Source organism: Zingiber officinale, chromosome 1B (assembly GCF_018446385.1).
Source record: "Zingiber officinale cultivar Zhangliang chromosome 1B, Zo_v1.1, whole genome shotgun sequence".
NCBI lineage: Eukaryota > Viridiplantae > Streptophyta > Magnoliopsida > Zingiberales > Zingiberaceae > Zingiber > Zingiber officinale.
The window spans coordinates 432,892-455,349 of NC_055986.1; the positions used below are offsets into that span (position 1 = coordinate 432,892).

The 22,458-nt window shown below is 36.1% G+C and overlaps 1 pseudogene; it reads left to right on the forward strand.

Moving 5' to 3' along the window:
- Positions 1–432: 432 nt before the first annotated feature.
- LOC122045770 lies at positions 433–13,590 on the forward strand (annotated as a pseudogene).
- Positions 13,591–22,458: the final 8,868 nt, after the last annotated feature.

Sequence of the window (22,458 nt, forward strand, 5' to 3'; positions counted from 1 at the left end):
AAAATTGTTGTTGTTTCCTTTTAAAATTGAGAGTTCATTTATAAAATGGGCTTATGAATCACATTAAAGAGTTAATTATCACTCCCTAGTCATTTTGCTATTTTTTTTTCCTTTTTCTTGATAACGTATGACAATTTCCTTGACTTTCTTTTAATATTATATTTTTTATTTGATTCACAGAAAAGAATTTAAAAATTCCAAAATAAAAAATTATTGTTTAGTCTTAAATTTACTCCCTTTTTTCCGATAAAAGAGATTTAATATCCATTAGAAATAAATAAAAGAAAGAAATTTGGAAGATAAAAAGTTAAAAATAAAGTTGGAAAGTAATGGGATGTTTTCATAAAATGTAGAATTTTGTTTATACATTTCAGGGATTAAAGTGAAAATTTTATGAAAAAACAGCTCTCAATTAGAAATTAAAACAGAAACGAAGAACGGTCGTTTTCCTCTTTCTCGCTCCGTTCCATTCCCACTCCGGTTAGGGTTCTCTCCCGATCCCCCATCGAAAGTTCTGCACTCGATAAGAGCTGATTCCCTCCCTCCGCCATGTCCTGATTCGTCGAGCATTAGGTTGGCCCAAGTTTAGTTCCCTTCTCTGATCCGAGTCCGTCGAGATCTTCGACGACATGGCTGACGCCTTGTCGTTGATCCCCGCCAGCGTCTTCCGTAACCTCGCGGACAAGCTCTACGAGAAGCGAAAGAATGCTGCTCTTGAGGTATTCTAGGCCGATCCCGATGCTTTCCGCACTTTTCGGGAAGAGGATTCCTGATTGGTTGTGAATAATGGATTTGGTCATATTCAAATATTTCGAGACCGCAGATTGAAGGTATCATCAAACAGCTGGCACTTTCTGGGGAGCATGATAAGATTTCGGCTGTGATCAACCTGCTGATCTCAGAATTTGCTGGCTCACCGCAGGCGAATCATAGGAAGGTCAGGTCATTATTATTTAGGCAATCAGGACATCTTATTTCTATGGAATCAGAAAGCCTTTCCTCCAGACTTGGAAAGTCTACTTGTTTATGCTGCGTGAACACATAGAAACACAGGTTCTGTTTTTACTTGCAGGGCGGGTTAATAGGGCTTGCAGCAGTTACTGTTGGTTTGGGAACAGACGCTGCTCAGCATCTGACAGTAAGACTTGCATGTTACATTTTTATAATTGGAATTTTTTTTAACTGGTATATGTTACATGAACATTTTGCTAACATATTCTTTCGGATAATATCAAAGCAAATTGTACCACCAGTTCTTAAATCTTTTGCTGACCAAGACAGTAGAGTTCGATATCATGCTTGTGAAGCATTGTATAATATTGCAAAGGTGATTATGGGCACACTTGTTTTGCCCGCCTCATAATTTTTTTTTTAGTTTTCTTTTTCATTAACGGTCTGCAGTAATGGTTACTTCTATTATTATATCATTGTGCAGGTTGTTAGAGGTGATTTTATAGTATTCTTTAATAAGATATTTGATGCACTCTGTAAACTTTCAGCGGACTCAGATCCCAGTGTGCAGAGTGCGGCTCATCTTTTAGATCGTCTCATAAAGGTAAGTGTTAAATTTAACGAGTTTGTTCTATAAGCAATTGGTAGATGTGGATGGTTTTCTGATAAGTTAATGCACTCCCAAGGATATTGTGACCGAGAGTGATCAATTCAGGTGTGTCATTTGGACCTATCTATTTTTAGTTTTCTTTGTTGTTGTACGTATGGTTGTGAAATATGTCAACATGATTAACTATTATTTTCCTTTTAAAGTATAGAAGAATTTATACCACTACTAAGGGCGCTCATGAATGTACTCAATCCTTATGTGCGACAATTTTTGGTTGGATGGATAACTGTATTGGACAGTGTTCCGGATATTGATATGCTTGGCTTTCTTCCAGATTTTCTTGATGGTAATTTAGCTTAAAAACCAAAGCAACTTTTGTATTTGAGTTGTGTTGGCGTGATCACATACAGTGATTATTCTTTCACAGGTTTGTTCAACATGTTAAGTGACTCCAGCCATGAAATACGACAACAAGCAGATTCTGCACTATCTGAGTTTCTCCAAGAAATAAAAAATTCTCCTGTAAGCTTCAATTAAATTAGCTAGTTGTGCAACTGCAAGATTGTTTGATATTCTATTTCTATTTGGAAGTACTCTTGAAATTGTCAGGTCTAGATCAACGTTTGGTGGTTGTAACTATTCTATTATTTTCCTAATTTGAGGTTTTTTATTATGAAGAATGTAGACTATGGTCGTATGGCTGAAATATTAGTCCAGAGGGCTGGTTCTCCTGATGAATTTACACGATTGACAGCTATCACATGGGTATGCTATCTTATTAGTTTACTTAAATGTTATGCAATTGACATCATCATCCTTTTGGGTTGTTGGCATACATAATGGTGTTTTCTCTAAAATTTTCTAGTCAAGTATATATTCTGAAGGCCCATCTTCTCTATAGCCTCGCTATATTTTAGTATAATTGATTGCTAACACTATAAATATCCTATTCTTCAGATAAATGAGTTTGTAAAACTTGGTAGGGAAGCCTTACTATGCAGAAATTCTTGGAGCCATATTACCTTGCATATCTGATAGAGAGGAAAAGATAAGAGTGGTGAGTAGAATGCACAATTTGGGCATCTTCATACACCTTCTCATGATGTATCATGTTATAGTTTGCCTTTTTTATGATTAGGTTGCCCGTGAAACCAATGAGGAGCTTCGTGGCATGCATGCTGATCCAACTGATGGATTCAATATAGATGCTATTCTCTCTATTGCAAGGAGGTTCGTTCTTTTTATCCTTCAGCACTTGGGAATCAAGTGATTACTTTTGTATCTAGAAAATGTTGATTTAGCTCTCATGCCTCTAAATCAATGTGAAAGATGTGCAGTATAATTGTTTGTTTTGAACTTTATACAAGTAATCTGCATTCTTCTCTGCAGAGACGTCCAAAAAGTGTGGATCATCATTGGCCTAAGAACATGGTATTATTTTCTGAAATCACTGTTTTTCCTTTTTCTTTGGTCAGAGAGCTAACAAGTGAATGGGAAGCAACTCGAATCGAAGCATTACAATGGATTTCAAAGCTTTTGGTTCGGCATAGAAATGAGGTATCTGGTTGATAGTTTACTAATCTGTATCTGCAGCAATTCTAACAAAAATGATTGCTTTGCTTTGTTTATTTAAGTATTGTGTGAAGAGTTGCATATGTTCACGACTTATGAGTATACTAACTTCTGCATTTGGTTATACTAATCAACCTCCTCCTTCCCTCCATCAACATAATTTAGAAAAGAATGGTCTAGCAAATTACCACTGTGAACTAGGTTGAACTAGCACTGGTGTTATATTAATATTGTCTATTAACTTCTAATGATAGAGCCTTCCTTTTGATGTGTAAACCTGTTCTTGGCAATCATTCTTTGAACTTTTATATACCCAAACAATTATCAGGTTCTTGGTTATCTCCTGGATGTTGAGATTTGATTCAATTCAAGGTACTTTTTTTTTACCATATTGCACGGAATCTGTTTGAAAATTTGATCTGCTGCTTTCTCTGTATAATTGGATTGGACAAATATTCTTTTTATTAATGATTTTGTACAAATCATTTCATACAAAGACAAATTTTAACTTACACATCCATTATCTTGAAGGTAGTGATGAAATAATATGGTTTTGTGCTTTCATTTTAGCAAATTTATTCACGCCTCTTTTTATTAATGATTGTGTACAAATCATGTCATATTGTCATAGAAAGGCATGTTTTAACTTAGACATCCATAGCTGTAAGGTCGTGATGAAATATATGGTCTTGTGCGTTAGTTTTAGCAATTTTATTCATGCCTTTTTACAAATCTAATTTACCATATCTTGCCTTCAACTGTTGATGATAATATCCACATCAGGTCAACATGCCACATTGGTTCAACAGTTGGTATTTTTGATTAAAATTTTGACATGTTATTCTTAGAACTCAACTAAAAAGTATGCCATGTTTTTCATATTATTGTTATTATTATTATTGTTGTTGTTGTTATTATTATTTTATTACAATTCCATGTCATGCTTATTCACTAGAGGGAATGCCATTTGTGGCTACATGATAGTGCTAGGTTTGGCAATTAACAATAGATTTGATCATTATTGATCATGAAATACACTTGACAGTAGGTAAGGAGTACATATTTTAATTTCTTAAAATGAAAGATTGACATAGATTCCTTAAAAACCATCCATTGTATATGATTTGAACTATCAATCAATTCCTAAATTAAGAATAATTATGGAAAAGGAGTTGTCTAGAATTGGAATTAATTTGAAATTCAATATCATAATACTATCTCTGTTATGCCATTTTGTTTTTTTATACTAGTTATGCTTCATTTACTTTGGAGGATGAATCATTGAAGTGATGGATTGCACGAGAGTTCCATATTTTGTCCATTGCTCAAAGGGTGGATTCACAGTCCATCAGTGGATTGATTTTTGGCCAGATGTTGATCCAATCAAAATCTAATGGAATGAATTTTCCTTCTCTCCATATCGTAATATCTAGACCAAATTTGAATTCTAGGTTATGGATTATCTAGTCATAAGATTATTTGTATATGTATTGCAGATCAAGTCTTCTATTTAAAACGTGGTAATGTGTTTCTTCATGCATTCAATTAGAAACGAAAATATGTTAAAAATGTTTACTGTCTTGTATTTTCACTTATTCATTGACTCCTTGTCTTGTTCTTTCTCAATATTGTTTTTTGAATTTAGACTTGTGATTGCATTCTGCAAGATGTATAATAGCTTTAGTGTGGAGGGACTATATTCTTTCATTTTTCTTGGACAGGTTATTTCGTACTTGAATTACACCTTTGACTCTCTAATGAATGCTCTTTCAGATTCTTCTAACGGGGTAATTCTTGAAGATTCTCTTTAGTCAATATTATCATTGATGAAATTCTCTAGTGTGAATTACATCTGTATGAAAATAAGATCTTTTCTTAATATATCACCACAACTGTCTCAAGAATGTATATTTTCTTTGTTTTTCCTAGGGGTGTAAACGAACCAAGCCGCTCATGAGCTATTCGAAGTTCGATTCGATAAAAGCTCGTTTAATAAGGCTCGTTAAGATGAACAAGCCAAGTTCAAGCTTTACAATACTCGGTTCGTTAGCTGGTGAACATATTCGTTAGTAAGCTTTATGAATCAACTTTTAAATAAAAAAATAATAGTTTTGATATTGAATTTATAGATTTTACACTCTACTTATGAAAAATATAGACAAATGCATTAAATTTATTTATTAAAATAAAATTATAAATTTTAATAAGAATATTATAATTTTCTCTGAATATATAATTCAGTTTTTAATGAATATTTAAATTTATAATTTATATTTATTAAGTTCGTTTAGGCTTGATAAAAGCTTGAATAAGCTCGTGAGCCATGAATATATTCATTAAATAAAATTCGAGCTCGGCTCGATTATAAACGAGTCAAACTCAAACATTCAAGAGTTTGGCTCGACTCGGCTTGATTACACTTTTCCAAGTCCTATTGCTAATCATCCAATCATGTATGTGTTCCACCCCTGCTCAGATACAACAACAACAACAACAACAACCAAGCCTTTTCCCACTAAGTAGGGTCGGCTGTATGAATCCTTTTACGCCATTGAGCTCTATCTCCTATTATATCATCATCTATATTTAAATAAATTTTATCTTGTTTTATTGTTGCTAACCAAGTCTTTTTTGGTCTTCCTCTTCCTCGTTTTATATGCATGTTTATCATAGTTTCACATCGCCTAACTGGAGCATTTATTGGTCGTCTAAGTACATGTCCGTACCATCTTAAACGTGTCTCTCTGAGTTTTTCCTCAATAGATGCAACTCCTACTTTCTCTCTAATGCTCTCATTTCTTATTTTGTCTATCCTCGTATGTCCACACATCCACCTTAACATCCTCATCTCTGCAACTCTCATCTTCTGCTCATGTGCACATTCAACTCCATATAACATAGCAGTCTAACTGCTTTTATAGAACTTACCTTTAAGTTTAAGAGGTACTTTACGGTCATAAAACACTCGACGCTCCTCCATTTCACCCATCCTGCTTGTATTCTATGTAAGACATCTCTCTCGATCCCTCCATCATTTGTAAAAATGATCTAAATATTTAAATTTCTCGGTTCCAGGCAACTCGTCCTCTCCTATCTTAACAATTGTTTCATTACTTCTAATATTGCTAAACTTAAATTCCATATATTCCGTCTTTAATCTACTAAGCTTAAAACCTTTCCCTTCTAGTGTTTCCTCCAAGATTCTAGCTTAGCATTTACTCCTTCACGTGTCTCATCTACCAAAATAATATCATCTGCAAACAACATGCACCACGGTACTGTGTCTTGAATGTGTACGGTGAGTTCGTCCATAATTAATGTAAAAGGATAGGGACTTAGAGTTGATCCTTGATGTAACCCTATCTTTATTGGAAATGCTTCAGTTACTCCGTCTGAAGTTTTACTGGTCGTTACATCCTCATACATATCCTTAATTAGTTCAATATATGTTACGCTAACACCTCTCTTTTTAAAATTCTCCATATAATTTCTCTTGGGACTCTATCATATGCCTTTTCTAAGTCGATGAATACCATGTGTAGATCTTGTCTTTGCTCTCGATATTTTTCAATTAATTGTCTAAGATGTATAGCTTCTATTGTCGACCTTCCAGGCACCCAAATTGATTTTCAGTCACCATGGTCTCCTTAATCTTTTTTCTATTACTTTTTCCCAAAGTTTTATGGTAGGACTCATTAGTTTAATACCTCTATAGTTTCCATAATTTTGTACGTCTCCTTTATTCTTATATAAGGGACCTAGAGTATATTCTTTTCGTTTTCAATATCATGTTAAATAATTTTGTAAGTCATTCAATACCTTATTTTCCTAAACACTTCTATACCTCTATCGGAATATCATCTGATCCAACGGCTTTTCCATTGTGCATCTCATTTAAAGTTTGTTTTATTTCTGAAGTTTGAATTCTACGATAAAAATTAAAATTTCTATGCTCATTTGACCTAATTAAATTACCTAAGTTAAGTTGGTCACCTAAACCTTCATTAAAAAGTTGATGAAAATACCTCTTCCACCGCTCTTTTATTTCTCCATCATTTACTAATACCCTATTACATTCATCTTTAATACATTTTATTTGGCTAAGATCTCTTGTTTTCCTTTCTCTCACTTTAGCTATTCTATAAATGTCTCTTTCCCCTTCTTTTGTATCCAATTTTTGATATAACCGTTCAAAAGTTTCATTTTTTGCTTCACTCACTACTTTCTTAGCTTCTTTCTTGGCTATTGTATATTTTTTTAAGTTTTCCTCATTCTTACAAATATATAATTCCTTATAAGCTATTCGTTTTTCCTTCACTTTCTCTTGTACTTTCTCATTCCACTACCAAGATTCTTTACTTAGACATGCCCCTTTGACTCACCGAGGACACTCTTAGCTACTATTTTCAACTTTGATACCATCTTATCCCATGTTGTATTAGAGTCATCGTATATTTCACCTAATGCTTGTACTTCTACCTTCTCCTTAAATATATGTTGCTTCCCATCCTTTAACTTCCACCACTTAATTCTAGGAATTGTATATATTTTCTTTCTATTGATACTATGTTTGAGGCGTATATCCAACACTACTACCCTATGTTGGGTAGTTAAGCTTTCTCCAGGGATGACTTTGCAATCTTTACAAATCTTTCTATCCTTCTTCCTAACCATAAGAAAGTCAATTTGCGATTTATTATTCCCACTTTTGAATGTGACTAAGTGTTCTTCTCTTTTCTTAAAAAACATATTAGCTAATATAAGGTCATATGCTATCGCAAAATCTAATATAGTTTTCCCTTCCTCATTCCTCGTTCCAAACCCATAACTCCCATGTACTCTCTCATATTCCTCATTTTTCACGCCGACATGCCCATTTAGATCACATCGTATTAAAATTATTTTATTTGATGAAATATTTGTAATATTTCATTTAAATCCTCCCAAAATCTTGATTTTATAGCTTTATTTAATTCTACTTGTGATGCATATATGCTAATTATGTTTATAGTTTCTTTCGCTACTATTATCTTAAGGGTTATAATTCTATCCCCTTTTCTAACTACTTCTACAACTTTATCTTTTAACGAACCATTTACAACAATGCCCACTCCATTTCTTACTTTACTTTTTCCTGTGTACCATAACTAAAAATCCGAGTTCTCTATCATCTTTGCCTTCTCACCTGTCCATTTTGTCTCTTGTACACACAAAATATTAATTTTTCTCCTAATCATCATATCTACTACCTCCATTGATTTACCAGTGAGAGTTCCTATGTTCCATGTTCCAAATCTTAGATTATTAGTTTTCCTATCATATTTGTTCTTATCTAACCTATGGTGTGAGAACTCTTGCCTATTTAACACTACACCCAAGTTCTCATGGAGATGTAGCGGTCCTTGCTGAGACGTTACAGTCGGACCCTGTAACGCGAACTCTTGCATATTTATCACTACACCCGAGTTCTGGAGATGTAGCGGTCCTTGCCGAGACGTTACAGTCGGACCCTGCAACGCGTTCCTTCCGGGGAACAACCTAGCATTAGCACAATAGTTTAATGGATTCATTCATGAAATTTTGCCATAGTTTGACGCTGGCTGGCAACCTAACGCAACCCTCCTCCTTTATCCGGGCTTGGGACTGGTCATCATGGGCGGAGTTTATCATGGGCTTGGGACCACCCCTGCTCAGATATTCCACTAATTTTAAACTAGAAAAACAATGAAAAAGAACCAAAGATTCTTTTATACACAAGTGGGAAGTGGAATTTTGACAAACATTTTTTGTTATTTGTGTTATGAATTATGAGTTTTAAAGTGTTTTTCCTTGCTGGGCTGAGAAGTATTCTTCTTTCACATTGCTTTTGAAGTTTGCATTTAACAACCGTTGTATTGGTGAATTGCATAGTCTGAAGCACTGCCTGGTTGGTCCATGCAGTGTACCTAATCCTATCTTGTTTACGTGCTTCATAACTGTTTGCTTGTAAACAAGTAGTATAGCTGCTGCTTGCTTCGTTTCTGATGAAAATTGTTGTTTATGCTGGATGGAAGGTTGTTCTTTTGGTACTTGAAGTTCATGCTTGCATAGCAGAAGATCCTCAACATTTTTGCCGTCTTATTGAACTTCTAGTCCGTAGGTTTCAAAAAGATCGTGCCCTTCTTGAAAGGTATGGAAAAACTTTTTGTTTTCTTTTTTTGCATGTTTTATGCATCACTCATCAAGCTGAGGCTATTTTTTTTTTTTCATCTTATGGGTTCATTGTAGAAGCAGACAGTAGAACTTGTTGGTGTTAGTACCTTTATACAGCATAAGCATTATGCTTTGTTTGCAGGCGTGGGGCTTTGGTTGTACGGAGACTTTGTGTTCTGTTGGATGCAGAGCGGGTTTACCGTGAATTTTCTTCAAATCTAGAGCATGAAACTGACTTGGACTTCGCATCCATTATGGTTCAGGTATATATATTCTGGGTTCATTCTTGGAATTACTTAAAATTTTCCTTCTAACAAAAATAGCCTGATTGCATCTTTGTTTAGGCATTAAACTTAATTTTGCTAACTTCATTGGAGTTGGCGGATTTGCGAGCCCTTGTAAAGCAATCATTGGTGAATTCTTCGGGCAAGGATCTATTCATCTCAATGTATTCTTCTTGGTGCCATTCACCTATGGCAACAATTAGTTTGTGTCTACTAGCTCAGGTGCATGTACTATCATTTGTATCTTTTTCTTGAAATGTTGTGTAGAGATTCTGACTATTTATGTTTTCCATGCAAGGCATACAATCATGCCAGTTCTGTGATTCAGTCACTAGGTGAAACAGACATAAATGCAAAATTTTTGGTTCAACTGGACAAATTAATCCGGTTGCTGGAGACCCCAATTTTTGCTTACATCAGATTGCAGGTACCTTTCCATTTGTGTCTGCTGTTGTTGAGTGCTGTTGTTGTGAGCAACTTTGCTTTTTGATAAACTGTGTGAATGTATAGCCTATGGTACAACTTTTTGATTTTTTTGATTTTTTATTCTCTCTCAAGTTTACTTTTGATAGAAGAAACCGTGTGAATATAGATGTGATCTGAACATCTACAGTTCTTGATTTAATGAAGTATGAACTTTTTACATACAGGTCCCTTTTTAGTTAGTAAAACAAGTTGAAGCCTACAACAGATTGGATCAACCTTCCTAAGATTCCACCTTAGTTATGCAACTTCTGATTTGCATGATCTGATGATGGGCATGGATGCCTTCATCAATCCATGCCCATCATCAAAACTATGATTCATATTGGAACTTGTAATTAGTCCTTTGATGTACTAATTGGCATATAGTTGTATTGTAGTTTTCTTGCATTCTTGTGTATTTGAAGGCCTTGGAATATTAAGGTCTATGTGTTGAATATATGTTCTAAATGTATGATAGATGAATTAATTAAATGCGGTAAAAACTTACAGCGATCTCCCGCAGATCTGCAATCGACAATGACGAAGCTCGCTATCGGAAGAGCGATCACAGGATCGGAAAGCCCTCCGCAATTCCACAAACCAAATCCCGCCGCTTTGGATGTTCACCTCTTACTCTCGTCGCACGATCGCGATTTCTCACCCTGAGCCTTGGACGGACCCCCTTTATATAGGGAAATACCCTAGGGGCATAATGGATATTTCCATTATGTGTAGTGGGGAACATGGGCCACTATCCCCATTTCTAACATCTCCCACTCGTCCAAGATAAGTCACTAAGACTAGTTCATTCAGGTAAGTCACATAGACTATTAGAGAGTTTGGTCACATAGACCATATGAGAACATCCAATCCATACTTAGAGAAAATGGTTCGTGCGACAGCAAGCACACTGAGCGATAGTTGCTAAGAAGATTGTTACACCTTGACTTAGCCGCTCGTTGAGCAATTAATGCTAATAAAGTTGTTACACTTTGCTTAGCTGCTCAAATAAATTAGAGACACACTCTTCATGGCACATAGCCTCTTTCCTGGTGGCACATAGCCTTTATCCAGGATCCATCCAATCTTCAAGTGACACACAGCCATTATCTTGAAGATATCCATGTCTTGCTATTTACCCAGATTAAATAATTTTCATTTACATCGATAGAAGAAACCGTGTGAATATAGATGTGATCTGAACATCTACAGTTCTTGATTTAATGAAGTATGAACTTTTTACATACAGGTCCCTTTTTAGTTAGTAAAACAAGTTGAAGCCTACAACAGATTGGATCAACCTTCCTAAGATTCCACCTTAGTTATGCAACTTCTGATTTGCATGATCTGATGATGGGCATGGATGCCTTCATCAATCCATGCCCATCATCAAAACTATGATTCATATTGGAACTTGTAATTAGTCCTTTGATGTACTAATTGGCATATAGTTGTATTGTAGTTTTCTTGCATTCTTGTGTATTTGAAGGCCTTGGAATATTAAGGTCTATGTCCATCAGACTCGAGTGGGACTTTTGTGTGTCCAACACAGTTAGGTATCTAGGTGTTTTACCCTTCATTTTATACAAGTTTCTACTCATTGCCAGTAGGGATGTGTCTCTGACGGGATTCTTAGGTTTTGACATGCTATGGCGGGATATACAAAAAACGGAGCATGAGAGGTTATGGTTGCTCAGATGTTTTTTCCCTCAGAATTTGCAACTGGTTTCATTGTTTGGATTTGTATTTGGTACTCTTTGAAATGATTACGTCCACCCATTTGCATCTTCATCTTGTGCTAATTTCTTATCTTGCTCATTTTCAATGAAGAAACTTTATTGTCCATTATGTATCGTTTCTTCTGATGTGGCTCATGTATTTTCATTTTGCAGCTTCTTGAGCCTGGGAAACATACATGGTTACTGAAGACTCTGTATGGTCTTTTAATGTTGTTGCCACAGGTAAATTTGCTAATCCGTATATCATATAATGTGTGCTTGTATAATTGAGGTAGCGCTAAGATTTTTGACAGAGAATAGGTCAAGTCATCAGTAACCTCAAAGATGTTTTTGGACACCGCTCCAACTAAATTTTTGACCACAAGAAAGATCTAGGATGCAGTTTTTGAGCAAATTAGAAAACTTAAGTTCATTGGAGTTTTAGGTATTAGAAGAGAGAATACTAAAAATTTGCTTAATATGATTGAAAGGAGATTTAGATAATTTGAATATGACAAGCAATGAGTTTCACAGAGTTCAATAGCTGGCCCCGAAATAATTGTCCTCGACGATGGCTGTACCTTATATTCATTTTATATAAACCTCACAGAGTAGATGAGATGATGTTTACCTTAAAATAATTTTGAGAAATAAAAGATCCTTGAAATTAAGTTGGTTTTATTATTAATTCTCCAGCCTTGTCCAGTTTTACCATCACAGTTTGCTTGAAAAGCAACGGAAGGATTATGTGGAGCCAGATACACAGAAACAAATAGGCTTGCTTTCATTCCGTTGAACTATCTCTTAATGCGGAAAACATTTGAATGTCCACCTTTGCAACCTAAAATGATAAGCACATTTCTTATAGGAGCTTTAGCTTATAACTGCTGGTTCTTCTCTTTAGCAAAGTGCAGCGTTCAAGTTACTGAGGACCCGTCTAAAAACTGTACCATTGCACACTATTGGTCTTGACCAACTAAAGCGCGCATCATCAGAAAACCCATATTCTCAGATTCTACAAGTAACAGAGGATGGCAGAACTTCATATACTGTTATTGACTTCCAATCTAAGCTGCAACAATTTGAGCAAATGCAGCATAGGCATCGGTTGCATTCTAGATCACAGCTAAAATCTCTCAATGCCTCTAGCTCAACCATTTCACAGGTGTGTATGTGTTGCTTGTCTAGGATTATTGTATGCTTTATAAATTTTCTATTCTTGCATAATGTATCCACGTTGGGTTAACCTGAACTTTAGAGTGTTTTAATTTGGAAGCTGAATGTAGGAAATACAGATATCTGAGGAATCACATGATTCTTCCACTCAGTCTGAGAACATTCAACCTTCTCAAAGATCATCATTGAATATTCCAGGACAGTTGAAAACATGATCATGCCTCTCATTAAGTCGGCTCCAGGCTGTACGACTTGCATTACAACATCTAAGTTGTACCACCACAATAAGATGGAATCGCAGCAAAGAAGTCATGTGGCTTACAAGTTACAAGTTGTACATCATTTTTATTTTTATGTAGCTTGCCCTGTTGGGATATGGCGTGAATCGAGATGATTGGCATAAGCCTGACAGGTGAGTAAGCATCAATTCTTTTTTGCTTAGGCAGTATCGACTCATGTGGTTCTGTAATTTTTTTTTTTAAGACCATGTGAGTTGTGGGAAGCATTTGGGTTTCAGTTCTTTGAACTTTTAAAGTTGAAGTGAGCGGTTCCAATCAAGCAGTCAAATTGTACATTGTAGCGTTTGCCTTGTGGAAAATGCTAGTCATTGCCATTATAATCATTTGAGGAATGATATTTGCCGCGACAACTCGCCGCGACACATATCCGCGACACTGTTGGCAGCCCTCGTGGCCACCTCCACCTCAGCGCTCTCTCTCCGCGACGCGAATGAAATCCACTCGGGCCAAAACTTGTTCCTCGCGTGCCCTAACAAGCCCTCCCCTGCCGTTTTCTCTTCTCCCTCCCTAGCCCTAACTTCTTCGAAATCGCCGCAGCCCCTTCTCCCTCCTCGCTGAAGCAGCAACGGCACCCTCCCCAGCCCCAACTCCTTCGAACAAGTTTTGCCCCTTCTTCCCCCTCACTGAAGCAGCAACGACACCCTCCCCTGCCCCAACTCCTTCGAACAAGTTTTGCCCCTTCTTCCCCCTCGCTGAAGCAGCAACGACACCCTCCCCTGCCATTTTCTCTTCTCCCTCCCCTGCCCTAACTTCTTCTAAAGCGCCGCAACCCCTTCTTCCCCTTCGCTGAAGCAACAACTGTTCTTCCTCAGCGGGGCTCGTATCCCTCAGCGTTCGAAGAAGCAGTAGCAACAAAGACCAGTAGTTTTGAGTATTCTTTGAGGTAATCAACTTCTTCTTCTACATCTTTTCTTTCTTCAATTCGTGGTAACCAAATCTTGAGGGATTATCCAAGCAACTAGCAAGCAAATGAATCTTAGTTAATCGGTGGCACTCAACGGAATATTTAGGACAAGAATCAGACAATCAATATAGTAGTAAAAAGGACATGTAGAATAACAAATAAAAGGTCTTACTTGCATAAATTTCAAGAGTATCAGATCCTCTTGCATATGATCTTAGTGGTTCAGCGTCCTTAGAGTATCATATCCTCAACAGAGGCACTAGAAATGGATAGTTCATATTTTTAGTGCTATTTCATAGGAATTCAAGAATGTTATTCTAATGCAACTGGGTAAGCCTCAATTCCTATTCTTTATGGGTGGGAAACACAACATGATCCTTTAGAACAATATGAACGAATTGAAATTATTTTGTTAGTAGAAAGAAACTGATGATCTTGGATGTACATCAACTTCTGTTATTTGCTTGTATAACATAATAATGCAGTAGAGTTCTTATGTGGAGTGCTATTTCTTAGATCTTTGCTAAGATGTATGTGCAGTGCTATTAAGATGATCCCTCCTAAGTTGTATGTTCAGTTTCTAAGTTGCATACTACTTTTCTCTTAATAAATGTAGGTGAAGAAATTATCATGGAAGAAGGAAAATTTGATTCAAATGAGATGAAGGATAACATCGACCCATCTCCATCTACCGTCGAAAAAGTCAAGCTACCTGAGATTGGAATGATATTTTCCTCTGAAGAAGAAGTTCGTACTTTTTATAATTCATATGCTACCAATGTTGGTTTTGGTATTTCAAAATTAGGTGGTAGGAATGGAGATGATGGAAAATAAAAATATTTTTCTATTGGATGTGCCAAAAATCGTAAGAAAGTATCTCAAGCTAAAAATATTTTACATCCTCGACCTTCTAGTAAGACAAATTGCAAAGCTAAGATTAATGTAGCTGTTCGAAATGATGGAAACTTTGTGATAACTAGTGTAGACCTTGAACATAATCATCTCTTGAGCCCTGGAAAGTCACGACATTTTAGATGTAATAAAGTATTGGATTCTTCTACGAAGAGAAAATTGGAATTAAATGATCAAACTGGAATTACTTTAAGCAAAAGTTTTCACTCTTGTGTAGTTGAGGCTGGAGGTTATGAGAATTTATCATTTGATGAGAGAAAATGTAGAAATTATATTTCAGAAGCTAGAAGGTTGAGGCTAGGGGAAGGAGATGTTGAAGCTTTGAGTAATTATTTTTGCCGCATGCAAAGTAGGAACCCAAACTTTTTTTATGTGTTGGATTTAGACGGTGAATCTCGAATAAAGAATATTTTTTGGGCAGATGCAAGATGTAGGACTGCGTATGATTATTTTTGTGATGTCGTGACTTTTGATACAACTTATTTGACTAATAGTTATGGCATGCCTTTTGCTCCATTTGTTGGGGTGAATCATCATGGGCAATCTATTCTGTTGGGATGTGGATTAATATCAAGTGAAGACTCAGCAACATTCACATGGTTGTTCAACTCGTGGTTGACATGTATGCACGGATGTGCTCCAAAGGCTATAATCACAGACCAATGTCGTGCAATGGCAATCGCAATTGAAGAGGTATTTCCGAATTCTCATCATCGTCTATGTCTTTGGCATATTATGAAAAAACTACCAGTGAAGTTAGGCGGTCATGCTCAATACAAAATGATAAAGAAACAATTGAAGACCATTGTTTATAACTCTCTTACAGTTGATGAATGTGATGAGAATTGGTTAAAAATGATTGAGGAGTTTAAGCTGGAGAACAATGATTGGTTGAAATCTTTATATGAGGAACGGAATAGATGGGTACCGGTGTATGTTAAAGATCACTTTTGGGCTGGTATGTCCACAACTCAAAGAAGTGAAAGTATGAATGCATTTTTTGATGACTATGTTCATTCTAAAACATCTTTGAAGCAATTTGTTGAACAGTATGATAGTGCATTGAAGAAGAATATTGAGAATGAAAAAAAATTGGATTTTGTTTTTTTAATTCCATCATGTCAGTTATTCTTGGTCATTCTATTGAAAGACAATTCCAAAACGCCTACACTAATAATATATTTAAGTTGTTCCAAGATGAAATAAGAGGGTTGATGTTTTGCGATGCCTCTTTGTTGAGGGAAGAAGGGACAACTTTAATATTTGAAGTAGTAGAAAATATGTTGAGAAATAATGGACATCCTGGAAGAGAAGTTTCCTTTAGGGTACATTATACCGAGTTAGATTACCAATTGAAGTGTGTGTGCCGTTTGTTTGAGTTCCGGGGAATTTTATGTAGGCATGTGATCAAAGTGTTAATGAGAATGAAGGTTATTGAGGTTCCTATGCGTTATATTATGGACCGACGGCGCAAAGATATTAAACGTGGGTATCAAAGCATCAGTAACATATATGATGATTATGGTTGTGATGGAAAAAGACTTCGGTATAATACTCTCACCCCATTGATGCAAGAGGTTCAACAACTTGGAGCTGAAAATGACGACATTTGTTCTGTTTTGGTGAAAATCATGAAAGACACTAAGGAAAAACTTATTATTGCTATGGAGAATGGGCAATCAATGGTTGAACAACTTGAAGAAGCATCTACATCTGGGGCAAAAGTGATACACTCTCCATTGAAAGTAAGAACCAAAGGTTGTCCACCCATAAAGAGGAAGCAATCTAAGGTTGAACAAATAGTGAAGAAATCAATTGCAAAGGCCCAAAATAAGGTATGTGATGCATATAATAGTTACCTAAAATAATTGTGTTATGGTTTTGTACAAGTATATTCATGTGGTTTTAGATAGTTTAAAGTTTGTTTATAATCTATCTTGCAGCTATGAGTAGCCTAAACAAGTTTCTTACTGGCTGGACCACATGATTCATTTTTGCTGTAACTCACAGGTAATTATAACTTGTCTTCTAACGTTATTTTGTATTCTTCTAGTTTATTGTTAAACACACCTTCAGTACAATTAATGCCATCATCATTTGAATTCCTTATCTGTAGTAAAAAAATCTGTAGACAAAACTGATATCACCTTGGTAAAATGGGTTGTGTTTCGATACTAGTGTGGGTTCATTTTCTTTAATCGACTATTGATATCACCTTGGTAAGCTATTAGTTCATTGAATTTTCTAAATCTTTCTTGTGTTTGTGTTCATGAGCAGGAGCCATTCAAAAGGAGATAGCCGCAAAACTACAGAATGCACACCCTTGTGGTTTCAAGCCTCAGCATAAGCCTCAACTCTCTGTTTTGCAGTTTCATGCTTTCTATGCCTTTGAATACAGATTTTTGATGTATGCCAGTTTGTGAATCAAGAACCAATCTGCTGTTTAATTTCTGTTGTTTAATTTGTATGCCAGTTTGTTAATCAAGAACCATCAAAGCCATCGTGCACTGTTTCTGTTCTTTCTTCACTTATGTTATTTCTTGAATACAGATTTGTGATGTATGCCAGTTTGTGAATCAAGAGTCAATTGTTGATGTATTGTTGAATTTGTATTCAGCCAATTTTTGAGTGTTTCTTTCTTCTAGCCACTACATAAGAAGTGCTTCACTGAGATTTTGTAGTGGCCACGCAGGCTGTGATGGACAATATGTATGACAGAGATGAAATTCAATGCAGCCAATGCAATGCATATACAAACTCTGACTCCCTCAATTCAATGCACAAATTTAATGCACAACACTGACATTATTATAGGGAGAGGAAGGAAAATGAAATTTAAAACAATAATTAAGATACAGTCTGACCTGGCTGTTGTTATACAAACTCTGACTCCCTCAATTCAATGCACAAATTTAATGCACAACACTGACACTATTATAGGGAGAGGAAGGAAAATGAAATTTAAAACAATAATTAAGATACAGTCTGACCAGGCTGTTGTTTTGATGTTGACACTGATTTAAGTTTGTATCAGATATTAATTAAACTCAGATTGATTATTGATCAAGGTTGATCAGGTGGAAGGGAAACTGAGAACGACCAGACGAAGTCGGAGAGGGCTTGGTAGCTCGTTCTCCAGAATAGATCAGAGAGGGCTCGGTAGCTTGTTCTCTAGACCAGGAAGGCTGTAGGGTTTAGGGTGGGAAGCGTCGGAGAGGGCTTGGTAGCTCGTTCTCCGGAATAGGTCAGAGAGGGTTCGGTAGCTCGTTCTCTAGACCAGGAAGGCTGTAGGGTTTAGGGTGGGAAGCGCTAAACCTACATAGGCATTGGATCGATCTGTTGACCGATCCAGCGATACTATAATTATCTGATCGGTCACCAGACCGATCAGTAACCGATCAGTGACCTCACCGAGAATTACTGATCGGTCTGTAGACCGATTAGGAGGCAACGAGAATTACTGATCGGTCTGTAGACCGATCAGGAGGCAAAGGGAGAAAGGATAGGGGATCGGTCTGTGGACCGATCCACCTATAACCTGATCGGTCCACAGACCGATCAGGCTATAGGTGGATCGGTCCACAGACCGATCCCCTATCCTTTCTCTCGTTGCCTCCTGATCGGTCTACAGACCGATCAGTAATTCCCGTTGCCTCCTGATCGGTTTACAGACCGATCAGAGCCTTCCTGGACCGATCAGGCCTGATCGGTCAAAAAGAATGTGGATCGGTCTGCTGACCGATCCACGATAATGTGATTCGTTAACCATCTGCTGTGAGCCAATGCTTAAGTAATAAATGGACAAATTTAATGCACAACACTGACACTATTATAGGGAGAGGAAGGAAAATGAAATTTAAAACAATAATTAAGTATATGTAATAGATCAATAAATAAAAATTCAAATTTTGAATCAAAATAATAGTTACAGATCAGAGGCAATGAAATTCTTCCAAATTAGATAATAGTTGAGCCTCGTCAATTTCTCTGTCGAGAAATTTTTTGAGTCCTTAGATGAATCAACACAATACCAATTAAACATTCCAAATAAACACTCAAAAATTTCTATTCGAACAGTGTTTAATAATATAACTAACAAACCAAGTTTGTGTTCAGAATTACAAACATTTAACCATTTATATTACAACATCAACATGACATAACATTAACTAACCAGATGAACTAACAACACAATTAAGATTACGGCTAAGAGAATCAAGTTCACCAACACTGATATCCAAATGAATTTTGGTATATTGATTATTGTCGGATTATGTCCATGAGAAGCATTCTCTTCACTTTTAATTTTGCCAGATGAACTAGTATCGGTCGTCACCCACTTTTGCCATCCATGTTGCCGACACCTATAATAGTGTCTTCCAGGATTCTTGGTTGACTTAGAAATGCACACCGATGTTATTTGTCCGCAGTCTCTGCATGTTACAGGTTGAGATCTCGTATTCTCGATGCTGCTATAACTTGATGATGTCATGAAATAGTAACCTAATAATTAAATTTTCATTATTAGATTTAAAAAAACTATGTCATTCTTCACAAAAATATAGCTATAACAGGGCATGCCTTTTATGTTCTTGTGCTAAGGAATTAGACATGAAACAAAACGAAGCCTATATGAAACATGCAAGAAATAATTGAAACAAAGATAATATGCAAGAAATAACTGAAACAAATATTTGTGTCTCTTCCAATAAATAACATGGAGAATGTAGAGATAATGTTTCTTTTGATTTTCTTTTAAAAGTATCTGTCATATTGGAACTAAGCCAAGCAAATGTCATATTGGTTCTCTCAGCTTTGAAAGCACAGAAATTATTATGTTATACAAGCAAATAACAGAAGTTGATGTACATCCAAGATCATCAGTTTCTTTCTACTAACAAAATAATTTCAATTGGTTCATATTATTCTAAAGGATCATGTTGTGTTTCCCACCCATAAAGAATAGGAATTGAGGCTTACCCAGTTGCATTAGAATAGCATTCTTGAATTCCTATGAAATAGCACTAAAATTATGAACTATCCATTTCTAGTGCCTCTGTTGAGGATATGATACTCTAAGGACGCTGAACCACTAAGATCATATGCAAGAGGATCTGATACTCTTGAAATTTATGCAAGTAAGACCTTTTATTTGTTATTCTACATGTCCTTTTTACTACTATATTGATTGTCTGATTCTTGTCCTAAATATTCCGCTGAGTGTCACCGATTAACTAAGATTCATTTGCTTGCTAGTTGCTTGGATAATCCCTCAAGATTTGGTTACCACGAATTGAAGAAAGAAAAGATGTAGAAGAAGAAGTTGATTACCTCAAAGAGTACTCAAAACTACTGGTCTTTGTTGCTAATGCTTCTTCGAACGCTGAGGGATACGAGCCCCGCTGAGGAAGAATAGTTGTTGCTTCAGCAAAGGGGAAGAAGGGGTTGCGGCGCTTTAGAAGAAGTTAGGGCAGGAGAGGGAGAAGAGAAAATGGCAGGGGAGGGTGCCGTTGCTGCTTCAGCAAGGGGGAAGAAGGGGCAAAACTTGTTCGAATGAGTTGGGGCAGGGGAGGGTGCCGTTGCTGCTTCAGCGAGGGGGAAGAAGGGGAAAAACTTGTTCGAAGGAGTTGGGGCTGGGGAGGGTGTCGTTGCTGCTTCAACGAGGAGGGAGAAGGGGCTGCGGTGATTTCGAAGAAGTTAGGGCTGGGGAGGGAAAAGAGAAAACGGCAGGGGAGGGCTTGTTAGGGCACGCGAGGAACAAGTTTTGGCCCGAGTGGATTTCATTCGTGTCGCGGAGAGAGAGCGCTGAGGTGGAGGTGGCCACGAGGGCTGCCAACAGTGTCGCGGCGAGTTGTCGCGGCAAATATCATTCCTCTAATCATTTACAATGTTGTTCTTCCCCTTTACGCTCAACTTAAGATATTGGACTTAACCATAGTGTTACTAGTTGTATCACAACTATGTAAAATAATCAGAAGATGTTTCATCTTCTTAAAGAATAGTCTCATAGAGCTCATTAGTATCACAACTATATGTAAAATATTGAAAAGAACTCGATAGGATTAAGCTTAAATCTTAATCATTCTACTTGACCTCTATGGTTTCCAAATCAGAAAATCGTATTCTTCTAACTAAATAATAAAATGTCATATCTTAAGGTGCAATATGCTTAAAATCATAGATCAATTAGTCAATCCACATAAGCTAAAAAATACATAGAGATACATTTTAAAAAATTGTCAAAAAAATAATAGAAAAAAATATAGTATGTCAAAATTACCATAGATCCACATAAGCTATAAAAAAAACATAGATTTACATTTTAAAAAAATGTCAAAAAAAATAATAGAAAAAATATAGTATGTTAAAATTGTTGGATTCAACCAACAATTTTAACATATATATTTAATTTAACTGCTCAATATCGAATCGACTGTTTGGACTTCCACTTGATTCTATATCGGGTTTTCTAGACTTATTGAGTCCATCTGTCAAATGTCAGATCCACTCGATCCATTATTTAGATTTCCTATCTGATTTTACGATCTGTTAAGATTTTTCTTACCTAGTATCGGATCCAATCAATCTACTACAACTTTTGAAGTTGAACATCCCATATATGGGATTAATCCAATTGGATTTCCTGTTTAATTTTACAATCTATTAAGATTTTTCTTATCTAGTATCGGATCCAACCAATCTACTACAACTTTTGAAGTTGAACATCTCATATATTGGATTAATTCATCCTATAATAACAATAACAAGTCTTAATTTGAATATGTTATAATATTAAAATATAAGTTACAAAGGACGCCAACAAAAATTGTTGGAAGGGGAGAGTTAATGATGAACTACTGGCTACATCACCTAACAAGAGTCTTTAGTATATTAAATACATGCACACAAAACTCTGTATCGATTCCGACAAAACTCGTAACTACCGTATATATTCTGTTGTCACCTCCACATTATCTGTACACGTTTCAACTTCCTAGACGAATTATTAATAGTACTGATGAATTGGCAATTAATCATATGGCAGCAAATAATTAATGCAGCTTCACATGATAGAGTAATTTACATTTCTATACTCCGATTGGATCATGGATGATTCCAATTCGATTTACACCTCAAACTATTTGTGTGTGATTTTCCATTGCGTATATTTTCCAGCAAAATCTTTCTGGTATCATGCAATGGCGTGATGGCATCGACAGACACAGTTGTCAATTTGAAAAATATATATATATATATCATCAATTGGGAATATAATGTTATACACCGATTCACTCATGATAATAAAAGATGAATATATTCGTCTTTTACGGGCACATACGCATCACAGCTTTATGTGATCTCATGAAGTGGTCCT